Source organism: Bos indicus x Bos taurus, chromosome X (genome assembly GCF_003369695.1).
Source record: "Bos indicus x Bos taurus breed Angus x Brahman F1 hybrid chromosome X, Bos_hybrid_MaternalHap_v2.0, whole genome shotgun sequence".
NCBI lineage: Eukaryota > Metazoa > Chordata > Mammalia > Artiodactyla > Bovidae > Bos > Bos indicus x Bos taurus.
In genome coordinates, this window is record NC_040105.1 from 66615610 (window position 1) to 66639494 (window position 23885).

Genomic DNA, 23885 nt, shown 5'->3' on the forward strand with positions numbered 1-23885 from the left:
CCCCATGGACTGCAGCCTACCAGGCTCCTCCGTCCATGGGATTTTCCAGGCAGGAGTACTGGAGTGGGGTGCCATTGCCTTCTCCAGAAAAGATGCTAGTATCACTCAATATTAGCAAATGCAGATCAAAACTACAATGAGATATCACCTCACACTGGTCAGAATGGCCATCATCAAAAATTCTGCAAACAATAAATGCTGGAAAGGGTGTGAAGGAAAGGGAACCCTCTTTCACTGTTGGTTTGAATGTAAATTTACACAGACACTATGGAAGACGGTATGGAGATTCCTTAAAAAACTAGGAATAAAACCTAGTCCTAGTTGGACTCAGCACTCCAACTCCTAGGCATACTACCCTGAATAAACCAAAATTGAAAAAGACACATATACCCCAGTGTTCATTGCAGCACAATTTACAGTAGCTAGAATATGGAACCAAGCTGGATGTCACAGGCAGACGAATGGATAAAGAAATGTTGGTACATATACACCATGGAATATTACTCAGCAAAAAAAAAAAGGAATGCATATGTGTCAGTTCGAAATGAGGTGGATGAACCTAGAGCCTATTAAACAGAGTGAAGTAAATCAGAAAGATAAACGTTGTGAATTTAATTCAGATGATCATTATATCTACTACTGCCTGCAGGAATCCCTTAGAAGAAATGGAATAGCCATCATGGTCAAAAAGAGTCTGAAACGCAGTACTTGCATGCAATCTCAAAAACGACAGAATGATCTCTGTTCGTTTCCAAGGCAAACCATCCAATATCGCAGTAATCCAAGTCTATGCCCCAACCGGTAATGCTGAAGAAGCTGAAGTTGAATGGTTCTATGAAGACCTATAAGACCTTTTGAACTAACACCCAAAAAAGATGTCCTTTTCACTATAGGAGACTGGAATGCAAAAGTAGGAAGTCAAGAAACACGTGGAGTAACAGGCAAATTTGGCCTTGGAATACGGAATGAAGCAGGGCAAAGGCTAATAGAGTATTGCCAAGAGAATGCACTGGTCATAGCAAACACCCTCTTCCAACAACACAAGAGAAGACTCTACACATGGACAACACCAGATGGTCAACACCAAAATCAGATTGATTATATTTTTTGCAGCCAAAGATGCAGAAGCTCTATACAGGCAGCAAAAACAAGACTGGGAGCTGACTGTGGCTCAGATCATGAACTCCTTATTGTCCAATTAAGACTTAAATTGAAGAAAGTAGGGAAAACAACTAGACCATTTAGGTACGACCTAAATCAAATCCCTTATGATTATACAGTGGAAGTGAGAAATAGATTTAAGGGTCTAGATCTGATAGAGTGCCTGATGAACTATGGACGGAGGTTCATGATATTGTAGAGGAGACAGGGATCAAGACTATCCCCATGGAAAAGAAATGTAAAAAAGCAAAATGGCTGTCTGGGGAGGCCTTACAAATAGCTGTGAAAAGAAGAGAAGTGAAAAGCAAAGGAGACAAGGAAATATATAAGCATCTGAATGCAGAGTTCCAAAGAATAGCAAGAAGAGATAAGAAAGCCTTCCTCAGCTATCAATGCAAAGAAATAGAGGCAAATAACAGAATGGGAAAAACTAGAGATCTCTTCAAGAAAATCAGAGATACCAAAGGAACATTTCATGCAAAGATGGGCTCGATAAAGGACAGAAATGGTATGGACCTAAGAGAAGCAGAAGATATTAAGAAGAGGTGGCAAGAATACACAGAAGAACTGTACAAAAAAGATCTTCACGACCCAGATAATCACGATTGTGTGATCACATACCTAGAGCCAGACATCCTGGAATGTGAAGTCAAGTGGGCCTTAGAAAGCATCACTATGAACAAAGCTAGTGGAGTTGATGGAATTCCAGTTGAGCTATTTCAAATCCTGGAAGATGATGCTGTGAAAGTGCTGCACTCAATATGCCAGCAAATTTGGAAAACTCAGCAGTGGCCACAGGACTGGAAAACGTCAGTTTTCATTCCAATCCCAAAGAAAGGCAATGCCAAAGAATGTTCAAACTACCATACAATTGCACTCATCTCACACGCTAGCAAAGTAATACTCAAAATTCTCCAAGCCAGGCTTCAGCAGTACGTGAACTGTGAAATTCCAGATGTTCAAGCTGGTTTCAGAAAAGGCAGGTGAACCAGAGATCAAATTGCCAACATCTTATGCATTATCAAAAAAGCAAGAGAGTTCCAGAAAAACATCTACTTCTGCTTTATTGACTATGCCAAAGCCTTTGACTGTGTGAATCAAAACAAACTGGAAAATTCTTGAAGAGATGGGAATACCAGACCACCTTACCTGCCTCCTGAAAAATCTGTATGCACGTCAAGAAGCAACAGTTAAAACTGGTCATGAAACAACAGACTGGTTCCAAATTGGGAAAGGAGTACTTCGAGGCTTTATATTGTCACCCTGCTTATTTAACTTAAATGCAGAGTATATCATGCGAAATGCCAGGCTGGATGAAGGACAATCTGGAATCAAGATTGCTGGGAGAAATACCAATAACTTCAGATACGCAGATGACACAACCCTTATGAGAGAAAATGCAGAGAAACTATAGAGTTTCTTGGTGCAAGTGAAAGAAGAGAGTGGAAAAGCTGGCTTAAAATTCAACATTTGGAAAACTAAGATAATGGCATCCGTTCCCATTACTTCATGGCAAATAGATGGGGAAACAACGGAAACAGTGAGAGACTTTCTTTACTCTTCAAAATCACTGCAGATGGTGACTGCAGTCATGAAGTTTAATGACGCTTGCTCCTTGGAAGAAAAGCTATGAACAACCTAGACAGCATATTAAAAAGCAGAGATATTACTTTGCTGACAAAGGTCCATATAGTTAAAGCTCTGGTTTTTCTAGTAGTTATGTATGGATTTGAGAGTCGGACCATAAAGAAAGCTGAGCACAGAAGAATTGATGCTTTTAAACTGTGGTGTTGGAGAAAACTCTTGAGAATCCCTTGGTCTGCAAGGAGATCAAACTAGTCAATCCTAAAGGAAATCAGTCCTGGATAGTCATTGGAAGGACACGTGCTGAAGCCAAAACTCCAATTGTTTGGCCACCTGATGTGAAGTACTGATTCACTGGAAAAGACCCTGTTGCTGGGAAAGATTGAAGGTAGGAGGAGAAGGGGACAACAGAGGATGAGATGGTTGGATGGCATCACCAACTTGATGGACATGAGTTTGAGGAAGCTACATGAATTGGTGATGGACAGGGAAGCCTGACATGCTGCAGTCCATGGGGTCACAAAGAGTCAGACATGACTGAGCAACTGAACTGAATTGAATGCATATATATAGAATCTAGAAAGATGGTACCAAAGAATTTGTTTGCAGGGCATCAGTGGAGAAACAGACACATACAACAGACTTGTGGACATGGGGGAGAGGGGAGGAGAGGGTGAGATGTAAGGATAGAGTAACATGGAAACTTACATTACCATATGTAAAATAGATAGCCAATGGGAATTTGTTATATGTCTCAGGAAACCAAAACAGGGGCTCTGTATCAACCTAGGGGGTGGGATAAGGAGGGAGATGGGAGGGAGGTTTAAGAGGGAGGGAAGATATGTATACCTATGGCTGATTCATGTTGAAGTTTGACAGAAAAGAACAAAATTCTGTAAAGTAATTATCCTTCAATTAAAAAATAATTTTTTCAAGATAAAAGGACACTACTAGAAAAAATGTCAATTGATATGATACATTACATTCATAGAATGAAAAAATAATATATAATCATCTCAATAGACAAAGCATTTAACAAAATTCAACATTCATTTATGATTAAAAAATTCATAAAAATTTAGCATAGGAGGAATGTGTCTCACCATAATAAAGGCTATTTATGAGAAACCCATGCTAATACCATATACCTGGTGTTAAATGGTTGAAAGCTGTTTCTCTAAGATCAGGAACAAGACAAGAGTGTGCCCACTCTTACCACTCCTATTTGACATAGTACTGGAAATCTTAGCTAGAGCAATCAAGCAAATAAACAAAAAAAATATATCAGAATTGGATAGAAAGAAGTAAAAGTGTCTTTATTAGAAGATGACATGATTATATATATATATAAATGCTAAATTTTCAACCAAATGAGCAAGATAAAAATCAACACACAAAAATCAGCAACATTTATTTACTCTAGAACATTAAAAAAAATAACTTGATCCCATTTATAATAGCATCAAAAAAACATGAGGAATAAATCTAACTAAGGAGATGAAAGATCTCTAAAAACTACAAGAAATTGAAATAAAATGAAGAAGATACAAATAAATGGAAAGGAATCCCTTGTTTATGAATTAGAAAAATCAATATTGTTAAAATGTCAATACTACTAAAAGCTATCCATATATTCAAGGCAATTTTTATTAAGATTCTGAAGGCATTTTTTTAAGACATAGGAAAAGCACTACTAAAATTTATATGGAACTGCAAAACACCTTAAATAGCCAAAGAAATCCTTTAGAAATAAGAACAAAGCAAGAGTGTTTCCCTCAGAAGGTTCTCTGTTTTTGGAAGTGGTTGTTCAGGGATTTTATCCAGTTACAGGAATGTGTCCCAGAATGACGAAGTGCCTTTTAAAAGATCACAGAAATTGGATGGTCTATTAAAAGCAAATGCATTCGATTCTTCAAAAATCACAAGGAAGAAAAGTGCTGCAGCCTATTCTCCAACAGCTGCTGCTGCTGCTAAGTCGCGTCAGTCATGTATGACTCTGTGCGACCCCATGGACTATAGGCTACCAGGCTCCTCCGTCCATGGGTTTCTCCAGGCAAAAGTCCTGGAGTGGGTTGCCATTGCCTTCTCCTTCTCCAACAGCTGGAACCTGCCAAATGAGCCCATTTGCTTCTTCCACAAACTCTAAGGAGGAAGACAGTAAAAATAATCCATCAAATGGAAAGAGGAAAAACTGGAATCACTTCAGTATAACTAATAAGATGAATCTACCACACAGTTCAGTTCAGTTCAGTCTCTCAGTCGTGTCCGACTCTTTGAGACCCCATGAATCGCAGCACGCCAGGCCTCCCTGTCTATCACCAACTCCCGGAGTTCACCCTTGCAGTCCAAGGGACTCTCAAGAGTCTTCTCCAACACCACAGTTCAAAAGCATCAATTCTTCGGCGCTCAGCCTTCTTCACAGTCCAACTCTCACATCCATACATGACCACAGGAAAAACCATAGCCTTGACTAGACGAACCTTTGTTGGCAAAGTAATGTCTCTGCTTTTGAATATGCTGTCTAGGTTGGCCATAACTTTCCTTCCAAGGAGTAAGTGTCTTTTAATTTCATGGCTACAGTCACCATCTGCAGTGATTTTGGAGCCCCAAAAATAAAGTCTGACACTGTTTCCACTGTTTCCCCATCTATTTCCCATGAAGTGATGGGACCAGAGGCCATGATCTTAGTTTTTTGAATGTTGAGCTTTAAGCCAACTTTTCACTCTCCTCTTTCACTTTCATCAAGAGGCTTTTTAGTTCCTCTTCACTTTCTGCCATAAGGGTGGTGTCATCTGCATATCTGAGGTTATTGATATTTCTCCCAGCAATCTTGATTCCAGCTTGTGTTTCTTCCAGTCCAGTTTTTTTCATGATGTACTCTGCATATAAGTTAAATAAGCAGGGTGACAATATACAGCCTTGACGTACTCCTTTTCCTACTTGGAACCAGTCTGTTGTTCCATGTCCAGTTCTAACCGTTGCTTCCTGACCTGCATACAAATTTCTCAAGAGGCAGATCAGGTGGTCTGGTATTCCCATGTCTTTAAGAATTTTCCACAGTTTATTGTGATCCACACAGTCAAAGGCTTTGGCATAGTCAATAAAGCAAAACAATGACAAATTCATGGTGTTGCTACCTAAAGTTGAGAAATAATGGAAATAATGTAAAATCTAAGTAGTATACAGGTTTTGGAAGGCATTAAAGAGCTTGAAAACCTCATTGGTATCTACCTTGCATAATGTGTCTAAAAAAAAGAAATGCAGAAAACAAAGGACTAATGACAAAAGTAACAAAACAAAAACTATTTGAAATGAAGAATTCAGGACTTCACAACAAAGGTATTTAGCAGAAATACACTAACTATGAATGCCAACTTCTGTATCTGGCTGATCATGTTTAAAGAAACAGAAGAGATGCTTGTAATTAATTTTCCCAGTATATATCAGATCATAGCATGGGCAGGTGCATGTCTATATACATTTTCTTGCAGGTAATTTAAACTTTCTGTACACACTAATAGATAATCTCAATGTAAATAATATGTTTCTTCTTGACCCTTTAAAGTAAGCCAGCATATAGAAAAGGATCTTAACTTATATTCTGTATCTCATATGCTTCTGTATAGTTTGAGTATTTGTGAATAGACTTAATAAAGCATGAATGAAAATGACAAAAAAAGAGAATAAAGCAAGAGTCATCACAATTCAAAACAGTACATACTAACATAAAAGCAGACACATATACCAATGGAACACAATTGAGAACCCAGAAAAAAACTCAAGAATATATGGTCAACTAACATTTGACAAAGGAACCAATGGAGAAAAGGCAGCTTTTTCAATCAATGGTGCTGGAATAATTGCATTTTCACATGCAAAAAATAAAATCGGACCCATAACTTATACCACTTACAAAACTTAACTCAAAATGGATTAAAGACTTAAATGTAAGAATTGAAATCATGAAACTCTTGGAAGAAAACAGGAATAAAGCTTCTTGATGCAGATTTACTAATGATTTTTGGACACCTAAACCCAAGCAACACAATAAAAAATAAACAAGTGGAAAGAACCTCCAAGATGCCAGAAGAATAAGACATGGAGCTCACCTTCTTCCCAGAGATACTACAAAATTACATCTATATGTGGCATAACTCCCACAGAACATCTACTGAATGCTGGCAGAAGACCTCAGACTTCCAAAAAGGCAAGAATACTTCCACATAACTGAGTAGGGCAAAAGAAAAAATATATATACAAAGGAACTTGAGCCTCTATGAGGGAGCTGTGAAGGAAGAAAAGTTTCCAATACTATGAAGTCCCCTCACTGGCAGAGACAGGAGGCAGGGAGCTTTGGAGCTTCAGAGGAGAGTGCAGTGTGCAGGGGGCAAAGTGGAAAGTCCTGCACAGAGAGTCAGTGCCTATTGGCACTCTCTAGCCTGAGATAATTGTTTGCTTGCCCACCAGGCCAGGTAGGAACTGAGTGCTGAAGCTTGAGCTTTGGAGGTCAGACTCCAGGGAGAGGACTGGGGGTTGGCTGAGTGAAGACAGCCTGAGGAGTCCAAGAAAGAAGCCTTGGCCCATCAAAGAGGCAAGGGACCATCGTTAGGGGTTGTACAAGGAGAGAGGCTTGCCCGCTCACAGGCAGCAGGGCACTGCCTGCGTGAGCTCCAGGTGTAGACTCCAGCCATGACTACTATCTCAAGCCCTAGAGGCAGACACGGACTGCTACTGCTGCTATCACTGCCCCAAAGTTCCTGTGAGTAAGTGTAGGTCACTGCCCACACCTTTACAGAAGCCTATGAAGCCTGCCACTGCCAAAGGTCCTATGATCCTGGACCAACTTACTCAGGAGAGTTCATGGCATGCCCTGTGCTATTGCAAACTTCCTGCTGGTCTCTGCCACTGCAGGCATTCCCCACATGTCCCAAATGTGGCTGTCATATCCCTCCCACTCTTTGGCTTGAGTAAGTATGCCCTAATCATCTGCTGCTTTCACCCCCTCTCACCTGGTCAGGAAACAGACACCAAAGGGTGGTTACACACAGAGGTGGGGCCAAAACCAAAGCTGGGCCCCAGAAGTGGCACAACCAAAGAAGAGGATTGGAAACCTCTCCTGCAGCTGCAGGAGCTGTGGATTAAATCCCCTCAATCAGATTGGTAAACCCGCATCTGTGGAATATCTGAATAGATAATGAATGTTCTCATAATTGAGGCTGTTCTAGCTTTAACAACTGTGGACATTGGGGACAAATACACACGAGAACTGGGCCTGCTGTTCAGTTCTGAGCCAAAGTCTGAGCCTGCTCCACAGTGCCCACAGCAGGTCCAAAGACAGTACTGGAGGATTGGAGGGGAAGGCAGGGATTGGCTCTGACTCACTTAGCAGGGAAGGACACTGACAGCTGAGGTTCTGGGAAAATAAAATTATTACTACTAGTTTTTGTTTTGTTCTATTGTTCTTTTTTATTATATTTTATTTTTTCCTAATTTTTCTTCTCTATCTTTTATTTAATATATTTTTTTCTATTTTACTTTGTTTTTTTTTTTTTTGTTATAATGCATTACTTCTTTATTTTTTTCCTTTGCTCTGTTTTAATCTCTGTTTAACTATATTTTTACTCGTAGTTTTGTGTTATTTCCTTATACTTTATTTCTTTTTTTAATCATTTGTGAGCTTATTTTATTCATTTTTGCCTATTTAAATTAGCTTTATGCTTTTGATTTGTTTTTGTTAGTTTAGTTTTTATTGTTGGTTTACATTGTGGGTTCATTTATTTCTTTGATTGCTCTCTTCTCTCTTATTTTCTCTGTTTTTCTCTCTGTGGGATTATTTGTCTGTTTTGTTTTGCTTTTACCATTTGCCTTGGGGGTTTAACTTGTTCATTTCCTTTTTTTTCCTCTTCTGCACCATGAAACTTGCAGGATGTTGTTTCTCTGGCAAGGGTCAGGTCTCAGTCTCTGAGGTAGGACAGCCAAGTCCAGGATACTGGACTGTCAGAGAGCTCCCAGCCTCAGGAAATACTAATCAGCAAAAGCTCTCCCAAAGGTCTCCATCTCAATATCAAGACATGGCTCCACTCATTGGCTAGCAAACTCCAGTGTTGCATACCTCATGGCAAACAACTAGAAAGACAGGAACACAAACCCACTCATTAGCAGACAGGTTGCCCAAAGTCACAATAATCTCAAAGACACCCCGGAACATACCACCTGATGCAGCCCTGTCCATCAGAGGGGCAAGATTCAGATAAGCCCACCAGAATGCAGGCGTGAGTCCCCCTTACCAGGAAGCCTACCCAAGCCACTGGACCAAACTCAACCACTAGGGGCAGATACCAAAAGCAAGAAGAACAATGACTCTGCAGCCCACAGAAAAGAGATTTCAAACATAGTAAATTAAACAAAATGTGAACACAGAGAACTATGTTGCAGATGAAGGAACAAGGTAAAAACCCACAAGAACAAATGAATGAAGAAGCAATAGACCTCTTCGATCTACCTGAAAAAATTTCAGAGTAATGATAGCAAAGATGACCCAAAATATCAGAAATAGACTGGAAAAAATACAAGGAATGTTTAACAAGGACCTAACCTGATGTGAAGAGCCAACTCATTGGAAAAGAACCTGATACTTGGAAAGATTGAAGGCATAAGGTGAAAGGGATGGCAGAGGATGAGATGGTTAGATAGCATCACTGACTAAATGGACATACGTTTGAACAAACTCCTGGAGATAGTGAAGGTCAGGGAAGGCTGATGTGCTGTAGTCCATGGGGTCACAAAGAATCAGACACAACCTAGGGACTAAACAACAACAAATTAGGACTAAAGAACAAACAGTGATGAACAAAAAAATAACTAAAATTAAAAATACTCTAGAAGGAATCAATAGCAGAATAACTGAGGCAGAAGAATGGATAAGTGAGCTGAAATAAAGAATACTGGAAATAACTGCTCCAGAGAGAATAAAGAAAAAAGAACAAAAAGAAATGGAGATTGTAGTTCAAAATTTCCCTAACACAGAAAAGGAAATAATCATCCAAGTCCAGGAGGATTGGAGGGTACCATCCAGGATAAACACAAGGAGAAACATGCTGAGACATATATTAATCAAAGTAACCAAAATTAAATACATAAAATGTTTGAAAGAAACAGTAAGGGAAAACTAACGAATAACAAACAAGGGAATTCCCATAAGGTAATCAGCTAATTTTTCAGTAGAAACTGAGAGGGCCAGAAGGGAATGGCATGATTTATTTGAAGTGATGAAAAGACTATAACCAAGAATAATCTTGATTCGAGGCTCTCATTTAGATTTGACAGAGAAAACAGAAGTTTCACTGACAAGTAAAAGATAAGACAATTCAGCATCACCAAATCAGCTTTACAAAAAATGCTAAAGGAACTTCTCTAGGCAGGAAATACAAAAGAAAAAAAAAATGACCTACAAAAACAAACCCAAAACAGTTAAGAAAATGGCAATGGGAGCATACATATCAGTAATCACCTTAAATGTAAACGGATTAAATGCTCCAACCCAAAGGCTGGCTGAATGGATACAAAAACAAGAACCATATACATGCTGTCTAAAAAAGACCCACTTCAAACCTTGGGGTACATTCAGGCTTAAAGTGAGAGGATGGAAAAAGATACTTCAGGCAAATGGAAATTAAAAGAAGCCTGGAACACCAATACTCATTTGACAAGATAGACTTTAAAATAAATATTATTACAAGAAACAGGGAAGGACGCTACATAAACATCACAGGATCAGCCTAAGAAGAAGACATCACAATTATAAACATATACACACCCAACACAGGAGCACATCAAAACACATGGCAAATGCTAACACCCATGAAAGTGGAAATCAGCAGTAACATAAGAGTAGTGGGGAATTTCAACACCTCACTTACACGAATTGATAGGTCATCCAGACAGAAAATTAGTAGGGAAACACAAGTCTTAAATTACACACTAGACCAGATGGACTTAATTGAAATTTATAGGACATCCTAACAAAACCCACTCACTCTAGTGTCTCATATGGTAAAGAATCTTCCAGAAATGCAGGAGACCTGGGTTTAATCACCTGGGTTGGGAAGATCTCCTGGAGAAGAAAATGGCAACCCACTCCAATATTCTTGCCTGGAGAATCCCATGAACAGAAGAGCCTGGTAAGCTACAGTCCATAGGGCCGCAAAAATTCAGACATGACTGAATGACTAAGCTACTACCCTAAAATGGCAAAATACACATTCTTATTAAATGGAGGCAGAACATTCTACAGGACAGAGCACATCTTGGGGTACAAATCACGTGTTAGTAAATTTAAGAAAACTGAAATTGTATCAGGCATCTTTTCCAAACACAACACTATGACATTAGAACTCACTTACAGGAAAAAAAAAAAAAAAACTGTAAAAAACAAAACCCACATGGAGGCTTCAGCTTCAGTTCAGTTTGTGACCTCATGGATTGCAGCATGGCAAGCTTCCCCGTCCATCACCAACTCCTGGAGCTTAATCAAACTCATGTCCATTGAGTTGGTGATGCCATCCAACCATCTCATCCTCTGTCATCCCCTTCTCCTGCCTTCAATCTTTTGCAGCATGAGGGTCTTTAACCAGTGAGTCAGTTCTTCGCATCAGGTGGCTGAAGTATTGGAGTTTCAGCTTCAGCATCAGACTTTCCAATGAATATTCAGGACTGATTTCCTTTAGGATTGACTGGTTTGATCTTCTTGCTGTCCAAGGGACTCTCAAGAGTCTTCTCTAAGACCACAGTTCAAAAGCATCAATTCTTCAGCACTCAGCTTTCTTTATAGTCCAACTCTCACATCCATACATTACTACTAGAAAAACCATAGCTTTGACTAGATGGACTTTTGTCAGCAAAGTAATGTCTCTGCTTTTTAATATGTTATCTAGGTTGGTCATAGTTTTTCTTCCAAGGAGCAAGTGTCATTTAATTTCATGGCTATAGTAACCATCTGCAGTGATTTTGGAGCTCCCCAAAAAAGAAAGTCTCTCACTCTTTCCATTGTTTCCCCATCTATTTGCCATGAAGTGACGGGACCAGATGCCATAATCTTAGTTTTCTGAATGTTGAGTTTTAAGCCAACTTTTCCACTCTCCTCTTTCACTTTCATCAAGAGGCTCTTTAGTTCTTCTCTTTCTGCCATGAGGGTGGTGTCATCTGAATATCTGAGGTTATTGATATTTCTCCCAGCAATCTTGATTCCAGCTAGCTTGTGCTTCATCCAGCCTGGCATTTCACATGATGTACTCTGCATATAAGTTAAGTAAGCAGGGTGACAATATACAGCCTTGATGTACTCCTTTCCCAATTTGGACCCAGTCTGTTGTTCCATGTCCAGTTCTAACTGTTGCTTCTTGACCTGCATACAGATTTCTCAGGAGGCAGGTAAGGTGGCCTGGTATCCCCATCTCTTTAAGAATTTTCCACAGTTTGTTTTGATCCACACAGTCAAAGGCTTTGGCGTAGTCAATAAAGCAAAAGTAGATGTTTTTCTGGAACTCTCTTGCTTTTTCGATGATACAGTGGATGTTGGCAATTTGATCTCTGGTTCCTCTGCCTTTTCTAAATCCAGCTTGAACATCTGGAAGTTCATGGCTCACATACTGTTGAAGCATGGCTTGGGTGATTTTGAGCATTACTTTGCTAGTGTGTGAGATTAGTGCAATTGTGTGGTAGTTCGAACATTCTTTGGCACTACCTTTTTTTGGAATTGGAAAGACTAGAAATCACCTCCACTAGTTTTTTTTTTTTTTTTTTTTTGTAGTGATGCTTAGTAAGGCCCACTTGACTTCACATTCCAGGATGTCTGGCTCTAGGTGAGTGATCACACCATCATGGCTATCTGGGTCATGAAGATCTTTTTTGTATAGTTCTTCTGTGTATTCTTTCCACCTCTTCTTATCTTCTGCTTCTGTTAGGTCCATACCGTTTCTGTGTTTTACTGTGCCCATCTTTGCATGAAATGTTTCCTTGGTGTCTCTAATTTTCTTGAAGAGATCTCTGGTTTTTCCATGGAGGATTAACAGCATGCTATTAAATAACCAAGAGATCACTGAAGAAATCAAAGAGGAAATAAAAAACACCTAGAAAAAATGCCAATCAAAATCGAATGAACCAAAACCTATAGTATGCAGCAAAAGCAGTTCTAAGAGGGAAGTTTAGAGGCATACGATCTTACCTCAAGAAACAAGATAAATGCCAGTAAACAACCCAGCCTTACACCTAAAGCAACTAGAGAAAGAAGAACAAACAAAATCCAAAGTTAATAAAAGGAAAGAAATAAAGATCAGAGCAAAAATGAATGATAAAAAATTAAAACAATAGTAAAGATCAATGAAACCAGATCAATAAAAACTGGTTGTTTGAGAAGATAAACAAAATTGATAAACCATTAGCTAGAGTCATCAAGAAAAATAGGGAGAGGACTCAAATTAATAAAATTAAAAATGAAAGAAGTTACAGTTGACACCACAGAAATACAGAGGATCATAAAAAACTACCATAAACTACTATATGCCAATAAATGGACAACCTGGAAGAAATGGACAAATTCTTAAAAACTTGTAAGATTACACAAGGAAGAAATAGAAAATATGAACAGACCAATCACAAACACTGAAATTGAAACTGTGATTTAAAATTTTTCAACAAAGAGAAGTCCCAGGCCAGATGGCTTCACAGGCACATTATATCAAACACTTACAGAAGAGCTAACACTTATTCTTCTCAAATCCTTTCAAAAACTTGCAGAAGGAGGAACACTTCCAAACATGTTCTATGAGATCACCATCACCCAGATACCAAAACCAGACAAAGATATTACAAAAAAGAAGACTACACTGGTGAATATAGATGCCAAAATCCTCAACAGAATACTAGCAAACAGAATCCAACAACACATTAAAAGGATCATACACATGATCAAGTGGGATTTATCCCAGTTTTGAAAGGGCTCTTCAATATACATAAATAAATCAACGTGATACACCATATTAACAAATGTGAAGGAAAAAATCCTAAATAGATACAGAAAAAGCCTTCAACAAAATTCAGCATCCATTCATGATAAAAAAAAAAAAACCTACAGAAAGTGGGTATAGAGGGAACCTTTTGCTGTTGTTTAGTTGATAAGTCATGTCCAACCTTTTGTGACCCCATGGACTGTAGCCTGCTGGTCTCCTCTGTCAATAGGATTTTCCAGGCAAGAATACTGGAGTGGGTTACCAATTCCTTCTCCACAGGATCTTCCTGACCCAGGCATCAAACCTTGCCTTCTCTATAATTAAGCAAATATTGGCAATTTGATCTCTGGTTCCCCTGCCATTTCCAAACCCAGCTTGTACATCTGGAAGTTCTCAATGCAAGTATTGCTGAAGCCTAGTTTGAAGGAAACTCTGGAAATGGTGTTTAGTTGTGGATGTGTCTGGTAATGAAAGTAAAATCTGATGTTGTAAAGAATAGCATTGCAGAGGTAGTCCCAAGATGGCAGAGGAATAGGAAGGGGAGACCACTTTCTCCCCTACAAATTGATCAAAAGGTCATTTGGATATTGAGCAACTTCCACAGGACAACTTCCAAAGGCTGGCAGAGGATACCAGGCAGCCAGAAAGGCATCCAGAAAGGCAGCCCAATCTCTTCAAAAGGAGGTAGGACAAAATATAAAAGACAAAAACAGAGACAAAAGTTTTAAGGATGGAGACCTGTCCTGGGGAGGGAGTCATGAAAGAGGAGAAGTTTCCACACAATAAGAAACCCTCTCACTGGCATGTCTGTGGAGAGTTTTGGAATCTCAGAGGGCAACATAACCGGGAGGAAAAAAAAACACCCCACAGAACATGTGCCTAACTGTGACTACTAGCAGAGAAGTGGCACAGATGCTCACACCCACCAGAAGTAAGTGGGGGCTGTGCAGGGAGGCACATGCTGGATCGTTGGTTCTTAGGGTAAGGACCAGGCCTGAATGCCCTGAGGACAATCTGAGGGAGCTAATGTGAGGTATCAACCCAAACTGTGGGATCGCCAGAGAGACAAAAAAACAAACAGACCTTTCCAGCGAAAAGCTCTAACTCCACACAGTGATCCCTGGAGTGCTCACAGAACCAAGGATTGAGCGAATACCAAAGGAGAGGAAGAAGGCCTCCCCTCCCTGGAGGCAGAGAAACAGATGTGCGACAGCCAGAGTCACAAGGCAAAGGACTGCTGCAATCTTGGCCCCAGAGACTGCATTTTCCACCAAACTGTGAGCTGGCTGCCAGTTGCTAACCACATCTTCCTGGGATCCTGGACATTTCACATCTGCCATAAGTGTCACAGTCTGAGATGTGCTCCCCAGAGGAGACATATGGCACACCTAGGACTGTGCCCTTGTGATGCAAACAGGAAACCGAGCGGCTGGGACTGGAGAGGTGCATAAGACACACAGCCCACCTGCGACAATATGCTCGCCAAGCACCTGGTCGCCTGAGCTTCTCGGACCTGGGAAGGGCACAAAATGCAAAGCCAGGTCTTTGCCCTTGTAGAGCACCCAAGAACCTGAGCAGCTTAGATCCGGGAACTGCATGAAACTCAGGGTCCACTTGGGATAGGGCCCTTGCAGAGCACCATGGAGCCTGAGCAGTGTGAATCGAGGAAGTACACACCACCTTGGGCTGTGGCAAACTCAGTGTGGGCCATCCACTGCAAGTACTCATCACACATGCCAGTGCTATTTGTTTGAAGTGTCCCTCCCTCCATACAGCACAACTGAACAAATGAGCCTAAATTTGTCTCCTTGAGTCAGGGCGGAAATTAGACACTGAAGAGACTTGCAAACAGAGGAAGCCAAAATAAAAAAGAAAGGAGAACTGCCCCAGAAGTGTCTGTTTTAACAGATTAAAACCCTGAAGTTAATGCTGAGACTGTGCACTTGAGAGGCAACTATAGACCTTGAGAACAAGTACAAGACAGAACAAGGGACTATCTGATACTGAACTGACTCCTCACTGCCCACAACAGCTCCAGAGAAATTCCTAGATATGTTTTTACTATTACCACTTTTCAATTCTTTTAAAAATTTTAGTTCTTTATTACCTTATCTTATAGCCTACGATAACCTTTCAAAAAAAAAAACAAACAAACATATTTCTTTAAAAACAAATTCCGTATATATTTTAAAAATTTTTTTGTGATTGTTTTGTATTTATTATATTGTATTTTTGAGAGTCTAATTTCTAGTCTAGGTTTTTAATCTTTGTTTTTTATATTTGCTATCAATTTTGTACCTTTAAGAATCTAATCTTCAGTATCAATTTTCACTTAGGGATTTGATTACTGCCTTGATTGCTCTCTCCCAATTTGATTGTCCATTTTCTCCGCCTGGTCATCTTCCTCCCCTCTCTTCTCTTCTCTTCTCTATATAACTCTGTGAATCTCTCTGGGTGTTCCTGGGTGTGGAGAATTGTTTCACCATTAACTTAAGGGTTTTATATTCTGTGCTATATGGATGGAGAAGTCTTTTTAAAAAATTAATTTATTTAAATTGGAGATTAATTACTTTACAATATTATATTGGTTTGGCCATACATTGACATGAATCTTCCATGGGTGTACATGTGTTCCCCATCTTGAAGACCCCTCCCACCTCCCTCCCCATTCCATCCTTCTGGGTCATCCCAGTGCACCAGCCCTGAGCACCATATATCATGCATCGAACCTGGACTGGCGATTCGTTTCACATATGGTATTTTACATGTTTCAATGCCATTCTCACATTCATCCTGCCCTCACCCTCTCCCACTGAGTCCAAAAGACTGTTCTATACATCTGTGTCTCTTTTGCTGTCTCGCATATAGGGTTATCATGACCATCTTTCTAAATTCCATATATATGCGTTAGTATACAGTACTGGTATTTTTCTTTCTGGCTTACTTCACTCTGTATAATAGGCTCCAGTTTCATCCACCTCATTAGAACTGATTCAAATGTATTCTTTTTAATGGCTGAGTAATATTCCATTGTGTATATGCACCACAGCTTTCTTATCCATTCATCTGCTGATGGACATCTAGGTTGCTTCCATGTCCTGGCTATTATAAACAGTGCTGTGATGAACATTGGGGTACACGTGTCTCTTTCAATTCTGGTTTCCTCTGTGTGTATGCCCAGCAGTGGGATTCCTGGGTCATATGGCAGTTCTATTTCCAATTTTTTAAGGAATCTCCACACTGTTCTCCATAGTGGCTGTACTAGTTTGCATTCCCACCAACAGTGTAAGAGTGTTCCCTTTTCTCAACACCCTCTCCAGCATTTATTGCTTGTAGACTTTTGGATCAGGGCCATTCTGGCTGGCATGGAATGGTAACTCATTGTGGATGTGATTTGCATTTCTCTGATAATGAGTGATGTTGAGCATCTTTTTATGTGTTTGTTATCCATCTCTATGTCTTCTCTGGAGAAATGTCTCTTCAGTTCTTTGGCCCACTTTTTGATTGGGTCTTTTATTTTTCTGGAATTGAGCTGCAGGAGGTGCTTGTGTAATTTTGAGATTAATTCTTTGTCCATTGCTTCATTTGCTATTATTTTCTCCCATTCTGAAGGCTGTCTTTTCACCTTGCTTACAGTTTCCTTTGTTGTACAGAAGCTTTTGATTTTAATTAGGTCCCATTTGTTCATATTTGCTTTTATTTCCAATATTCTGGGAGGTGGGTGATAGAGGATCCTGCTGTGATTTATGTCAGAGAATGTTTTGCCTATGTTCCCTCTAGAAGTTTTATAGTTTCTGGTCTTACATTTAGATCTGTAATCCATTTTGAGTTTATTTTTGTGTGTGGTATTACAAAGTCTTCTAGTTTCATTCTTTTACAAGTGGTTGACCAATTTTCCCAGCATCACTTGTTAAAAAGATTATCTTTTCTGCATTGTATATTCTTGCCTCCTTTGTCAAAGATAAGGCGTCCATAGGTGCATAGATTTACCTCTGGGCTTTCTATTTTGTTCCATTAATCTATATTTCTGTCTTTGTGCCAATACCATACTCTCTTGATGACTGTGGCTTTGTAGTAGAGCCTGAAGTCAGGCAGGTTGATTCCTCCAGTTCCATTATTCTTTCTCAAGATCGCTTCGGTTATTCGAGGTTTTATGTATTTCCATACAAATTGAGAAATTATTTGTTCTAGTTCTGTAAAAAATACCGTTGGTAGCTTGATAGGGATTGAATTGAACTATAGATTGCTTTGGGTAGTATACTCATTTTCACTATGTTGATTCTTCCAATCCATGAATATGATATATTTCTCAATCTACTTGTGTCCTCTTTGATTTCTTTCACCAGTTTTTTATAGTTTTCTATATATAGGTCTTTTGTTTCTTTCAGTTCTGTCGCTCAGTTGTGTCTGACTCTTTGTGACCCCGTGAACTGCAGCATACCAGGCCTCCCTGTCCATCACCAACTCCCAGAGTTCGCCCAAACTCATGTCCATCGAGGTGGTGATGCCATCCAGCCATCTCATCCTCTGTCGTCCCCTTCTCCTGCCCCCAATCCCTCCCAGCACCAGAGTCTTTTGCAATCAGTCAACTCTTTGCATGAGGTGGCCAAAGTATTGGAGTTTCAGCTTTAGCATCAGTCCTTCCGAAGAACACCCAGGACTGATCTCCGTTAGGATGGACTGGTTGGATCTCCTTGCAGTCCAAGGGACTCTCAAGAGTCTTCTCCAACACCACAGTTCAAAAGCATCAATTCTTCGGCGCTCAGCTTTCTTCACAGTCCAACTCTCACATCCATACATGATCACTGGAAAAACCATAGCCTTAACTAGACAGACTTTGTTGACAAAGTAATGTCTCTGCTTTTGAATATGCTATCTAGGTTGGTCATAACTTTCCTTCCAAGGAGTAAGTGTCTTTTAATTTCATGGCTGCAATCACCATCTGCAGTGATTTTGGAGCCCAGAAAAATAAAGTCTGACACTGTTTCCCCATCTATTTCCCATGAAGTGAAGGGACCAGATGCCATGATCTTCATTTTCTGAATGTTGAGCTTTAAGCCAACTTTTTCACTCTCCTCTTTCACTTTCATCAAGAGGCTTTTGAGTTCCTCTTCACTTTTGCCATAAGGGTGGTGTCATCTGCATGTTTGAGGTTATTGATATTACTCCTGGCAATCTTGATTCCAGCTTGTGCTTCTTCCAGCCCAGCGTTTCTCATGATATCCTCTGCATATAAGTTAAGTAAGCAGGGTGACAACATACAGCCTTGACGTACTCCTTTTCCTATTTGGAACCAGTCTGTTGTTCCATGTCCAGTTCTAACTGTTGCTTCCTGACCTGCATACAGGTTTCTCAAGAGGCAGGTTCAGTGGTCTGGTATTCCCATCTCTTTCAGAATTTTCCATAGTTTCTTGTGATCCACACAGTCAAAAGATTTGGTATAGTCCGTAAAGCAGAAATAGATGTTTCTCTGGAACTCTCTTGCTTTTTTGATGATCCAGCAGATGATGGCAATTTGACCTCTGGTTCCTCTCCCTTTTCTAAAACCAGCTTGAACATCTGAAAGTTCACAGTTCACGTACTGCTGAAGCCTGGCTTGGAGAATTTTGAGCATTACTTTACTAGCGTGTGAGATGAGTGCAATTGTGTGGTAGTTTGAGCATTCTTTGGCATTGCCTTTCTTTGGGATTGGAATGAAAACTGACATTTTCCAGTCCTGTGGCCACTGCTGAGTTTTCCAAATTTGCTGGCATATTGAGTGCAGCACTTTCACAGCATCATCTTCCAGGATTTGAAATAGCTCAACTGGAATTCCACCAACTCCACTAGCTTTGTTTGTAGTGATGCTTTCTAAGGCCCACTTGACTTCACATTCCAGGATGTCTGGCTCTAGGTGAGTGATCACACCATCGTGATTATCTTGGTCGTGAAGATCTTTTTTGTACAGTTCTTCTGTGTATTCTTGCCACCTCTTCCTAATATCTTCTGCTTCTCTTAGGTCCATACCATTTCTGTCCTTTATTGAGCCCATCTTTGCATGAAATGTTCCCTTGGTATCTCTATTTTCTTGAAGAGATCTCTGGCCTTTCCCATTCTGTTGTTTTCCTCTATTTCTTTGCATTAATTCCTGAGGAAGGCTTTCTTATATCTCCTTGCTATTCTTTGGAACTTGGCATTCAGATGCTTATATCTTTCCTTTTCTCCTTGGCTTTTCGCTTCTCTTCTTTTCACAGCTATTTGTAAGGCCTCTCCAGACAGCCATTTTGCTTTTTTGCATTTCTTTTCCATGGGGATGGTCTTGATCCCTGTCTCCTGTACAATGTCATGAACCTCCGTCCACAGTTCATCAGGCACTCTATCTATCAGATCTAGTCCCTTAAATCTATCTCTCACTTCCACTGTATAATCATTAGGAAATTGATTTCAGTCATACCTGAATGGTCTAGTGGTTTTTCCTACTTTCTTCAATTTAAGTCTGAATTTGGCAATAAGGAGTTCATGATCTGAGCCACAGTCAGCTCCTGGTCTTGTTTTTGCTGACTGTATAGAGCTTCTCCATTTTTGGCTGCAAAGAATATAATCAATCTGATTTTAGTGTTAACCATCTGTTGATGTCCATGTGTAGAGTCTTCTCTTGTGTTGTTGGAAGAGGGCGTTTGCTATGACCAGTGCATTCTCTTGGGAAAACTCTATTAGTCTTTGCCCTGCTTCATTCCATATTCCAAGGCCAAATTTGCCTGTACCCCAGGTTTTTCTTGACATCCTACTTTTGCATTCCATTCCCCTATAATGAAAAGGACATCTTCTTTGGGTGTTAGTTCTAAAAGGTCTTGTAGGTCTTCATAGAACCATCCAACTTCAGCTTCTTCAGCGTTACTGGTTGGGGCATAGACTTGCATTACTGTGATATTGAATGGTTTGCCTTGGAAATGAACAGAGATCATTCTGTAGTTTTTGAGATTGCATTCAAGTACTGCATTTTGAACTCTTTGTTGACCATGATGGTTACTCCATTTCTTCTAAGGGATTCCTGCCCTTGTTTCTTTAGGTAGATATATTCCTAAGTATTTTATTCTTTTCATTGCAATGGTGAATGGAATTGTTCCTTAATTTCTCTTTCTATTTTCTCATTATTAGTGTATAGGAAATGCAAGGGATTTTTGTGTGTTGATTTTATATCCTGCAACTTTACTATATTCATTGATTAGCTCTAGTAATTTTCTGGTGGAGTCTTTTGGAGTTTCTATGTAAAGTATCATGTTATCTGCAGTGAGAGTTTTACTTCTTCTTTTCCAATCTGGATTCCTTTTATTTCTTTTTCTGCTCTCATTGTTGTGGCCAAAACTTCCAAAACTATGTTGAATAGTACTGGTGAGAGTGGGCACCTTTGTCTTGTTCCTGACTTTAAGAAAAATGCTTTCAATTTTTCACCATTGAGGATAATGTTTGCTGAGGGTTTGTTATATATAGCTTTTATTATGTTGAGGTATGTTCCTTATATTCCTGTTTTGGAGGGTTTTTATCATAAATGGATGTTGAATTTTGTCAAAGGCTTTCTCTGCATCTATGGAGATTATCATATGGTTTTATTTTTCAATTTGTTAATGTGGTGTATTACATTGATTGATTTGCATATATTGAAGAATCTTTGCAATCCTGGGATAAAGCCCACTTGGTCATGATGTATGACCTTTTTAATATGTTGTTGGTTGTTTGCTAGAATTTTGTTAAGGATTTTTGCATCTATGGTCATCAGTGATATTGGCCTGTAGTTTTCTTTTTTTGTGGGATCTTTGTCAGGTTTTGGTATTAGGGTGATGGTGGACTCATAGAATGAGTTTGGAAATTTACCTTCCTCTGTAATTTTCTGGAAGAGTTTAAGTAGGATAGGTGTTAGTTCTTCTCTAAATTTTTGGTAGAATTCAGCTGTGAAGCCATTTGGTCCTGGGCTTTTGTTTGCCGGAAGATTTCTGATTACAGTTTCAATTTCCGTGCTTGTGATGGGTCTGTTAAGATTTTCTATTTCTTCCTGTTCCAGTTTTGGAAAGTTGTACTCTTCTAAGAATTTGTCCATTTCTTCCAAGTTGTCCATTTTATCTGTGTATAGTTGCTGATAGTAGTCTCTTATGATCCTTTGTACTTCTGTGTTGTCTGCTGTGATGTCTCCATTTTCATTCCTAATTTTGTTGATTTGATTCTTCTCCCTTTGTTTCTTGACGAGTCTGGCTAATGGTTTGTCAATGTTATTTATCTTCTCAAAGAACCAGCTTTTGGCTTTGTTGATTTTTGCTATGGTCTCTTTTGTTTCTTTTGCACTTATTTCTGCCCTAATTTCAAGATTTCTTTCCTTCTATTAACCATGGGGTTCATAATTTCTTCCTCTTCAAGATGCTTTAGGTGTAGTGTTAGGTTATTTATTTGACTTTTTTCTTGTTTCTTGAGGTAAGTCTGTATTGCTATGAACCTTCCCCTTAGCACTGCTTTTACAGAGTTCCACAGATTTGGGGTTGTTGTGTTTTCGTGTTCATTCATTTGTATGCATATTTTGATTTCTTTTTTTATTTCTTCTGTACTTTGTTGGTTATTCAGAAGTGTGTTGTTTAGCCTCCATATGTTGGAATTTTTAATAGCTTTCTTTTTTTCTGTAATTGACATCTAATCTTACTGCATTGTGGTCAGAAAAGACGCTTGGAGTGATTTCAATTTTTTTGAATTTACCAAGGCTAGATTTATGGCCCAGGATGTGATCTATCCTGGAGAAGGTTCCATGTGCGCTTGAGAAAAAGGTGAAATCCATTGTTTTGGGGTGAAATGTCCTATAGATATCAATTAGGTCTAACTGGTCCATTGTGTTATTTAAAGTTTGTGTTTCCTTGTTAATTTTCTGTTTAGTTGATCTATCCATAGGTGTGAGTGGAGTATTAAAGTCTCCCACTATTATTGTGTTATTGTTAACTTCCTCTTTCATACTTGTTAGCATTTGCCTTAAATATTGCAGTGCTCCTATGTTGGGTGCATATATATTTATAATTGTTATATCTTCTTCTTGGGTTGATCCTTTGATTATTATGTAGTGTCCTTCTTTGTCTCTTTTCACAGCCTTTATTTAAAAGTCTATTTTATCTGATATGTGTATTGCTACTCCTGCTTTTTTTTGGTCTCCATTTGCGTGAAATATCTTTTTCCAGCCCTTCACTTTCAGTGTGTGTGTCCCTTGTTTCGAGGTGGGTCTCTTGTAGACAACATATATAGGGGTCTTGTTTTTGTACCCATTCAGCAAGTCTTTGTCTTTTGGTAGGGACATTCAACCCATTTACATTTAAAGGTATTATTGATAAGTATGATCCCGTTGCCATTTACTTTGTTGTTTTGGGTTCCAGTTGATACACCCTTCCTGTGCTTCCTCTCTAAAGAAGATCCTTTAGCATTTGTTGGAGAGCTTGTTTGGTGGTGCTGAATTCTCTCAGCTTTTGGTTGTCTGTAAAGCTTTTGATTTCTTCTTCATATTTGAATGAGATCCTTGCTGGATACAGTAATCTGGGCTGTAGGTTTTTCTCTTTCATCACGTTAAGTATGTCCTGCGATTCCCTTCTGGCCTGAAGAGTTTCTATTGAAAGAGCAGCTGTTATCCTTATGGGAATCCCCTTGTGTGTTATTTGTTGTTTTTCCTTTGCTGCTTTTAATATTTGTTCTTCGTGTTTGATGTTTGTTAATTTGATGAATATGTGTCTTGTGGTGTTTCACCTTGGGTTTATCCTGTTTGGGACTCTCTGGGTTTCTTGGACTTGGATGATTATTTCCTTCCCCATTTTAGGGAAGTTTTCAACTATTATCTCAATATTTTCTCATGGTCTTTCTGTTTATCTTCTTCTTCTGGGACTCCCATGATTTGAATGTTGGGCGTTTAACATTTTCCCAGAGGTCTCTGAGGTTGTCCTCATTTCTTTTAATTCGCTTTTCTTTTTTCCTCTCTGTTTCATTTATTTCTACCATTCTATTTCTAGCTCACTTATCCTATCTTCTGCTTCCGTTATTCTACTGTCAGTTCCCTCCAGAGTGTTTTTTTATCTCATTTATTGCATTACTCATTATTGATTGACTCTTTTTTAATTTCCTCTAGTTCCTTGTTAAATC

The 23885-nt window shown here is 39.3% G+C and overlaps 1 pseudogene; it reads left to right on the top strand.

Moving 5' to 3' along the window:
• The first annotated feature begins 267 nt into the window (after nucleotides 1-267).
• LOC113888067 lies at nucleotides 268-6146 on the top strand (annotated as a pseudogene).
• Nucleotides 6147-23885: the final 17739 nt, after the last annotated feature.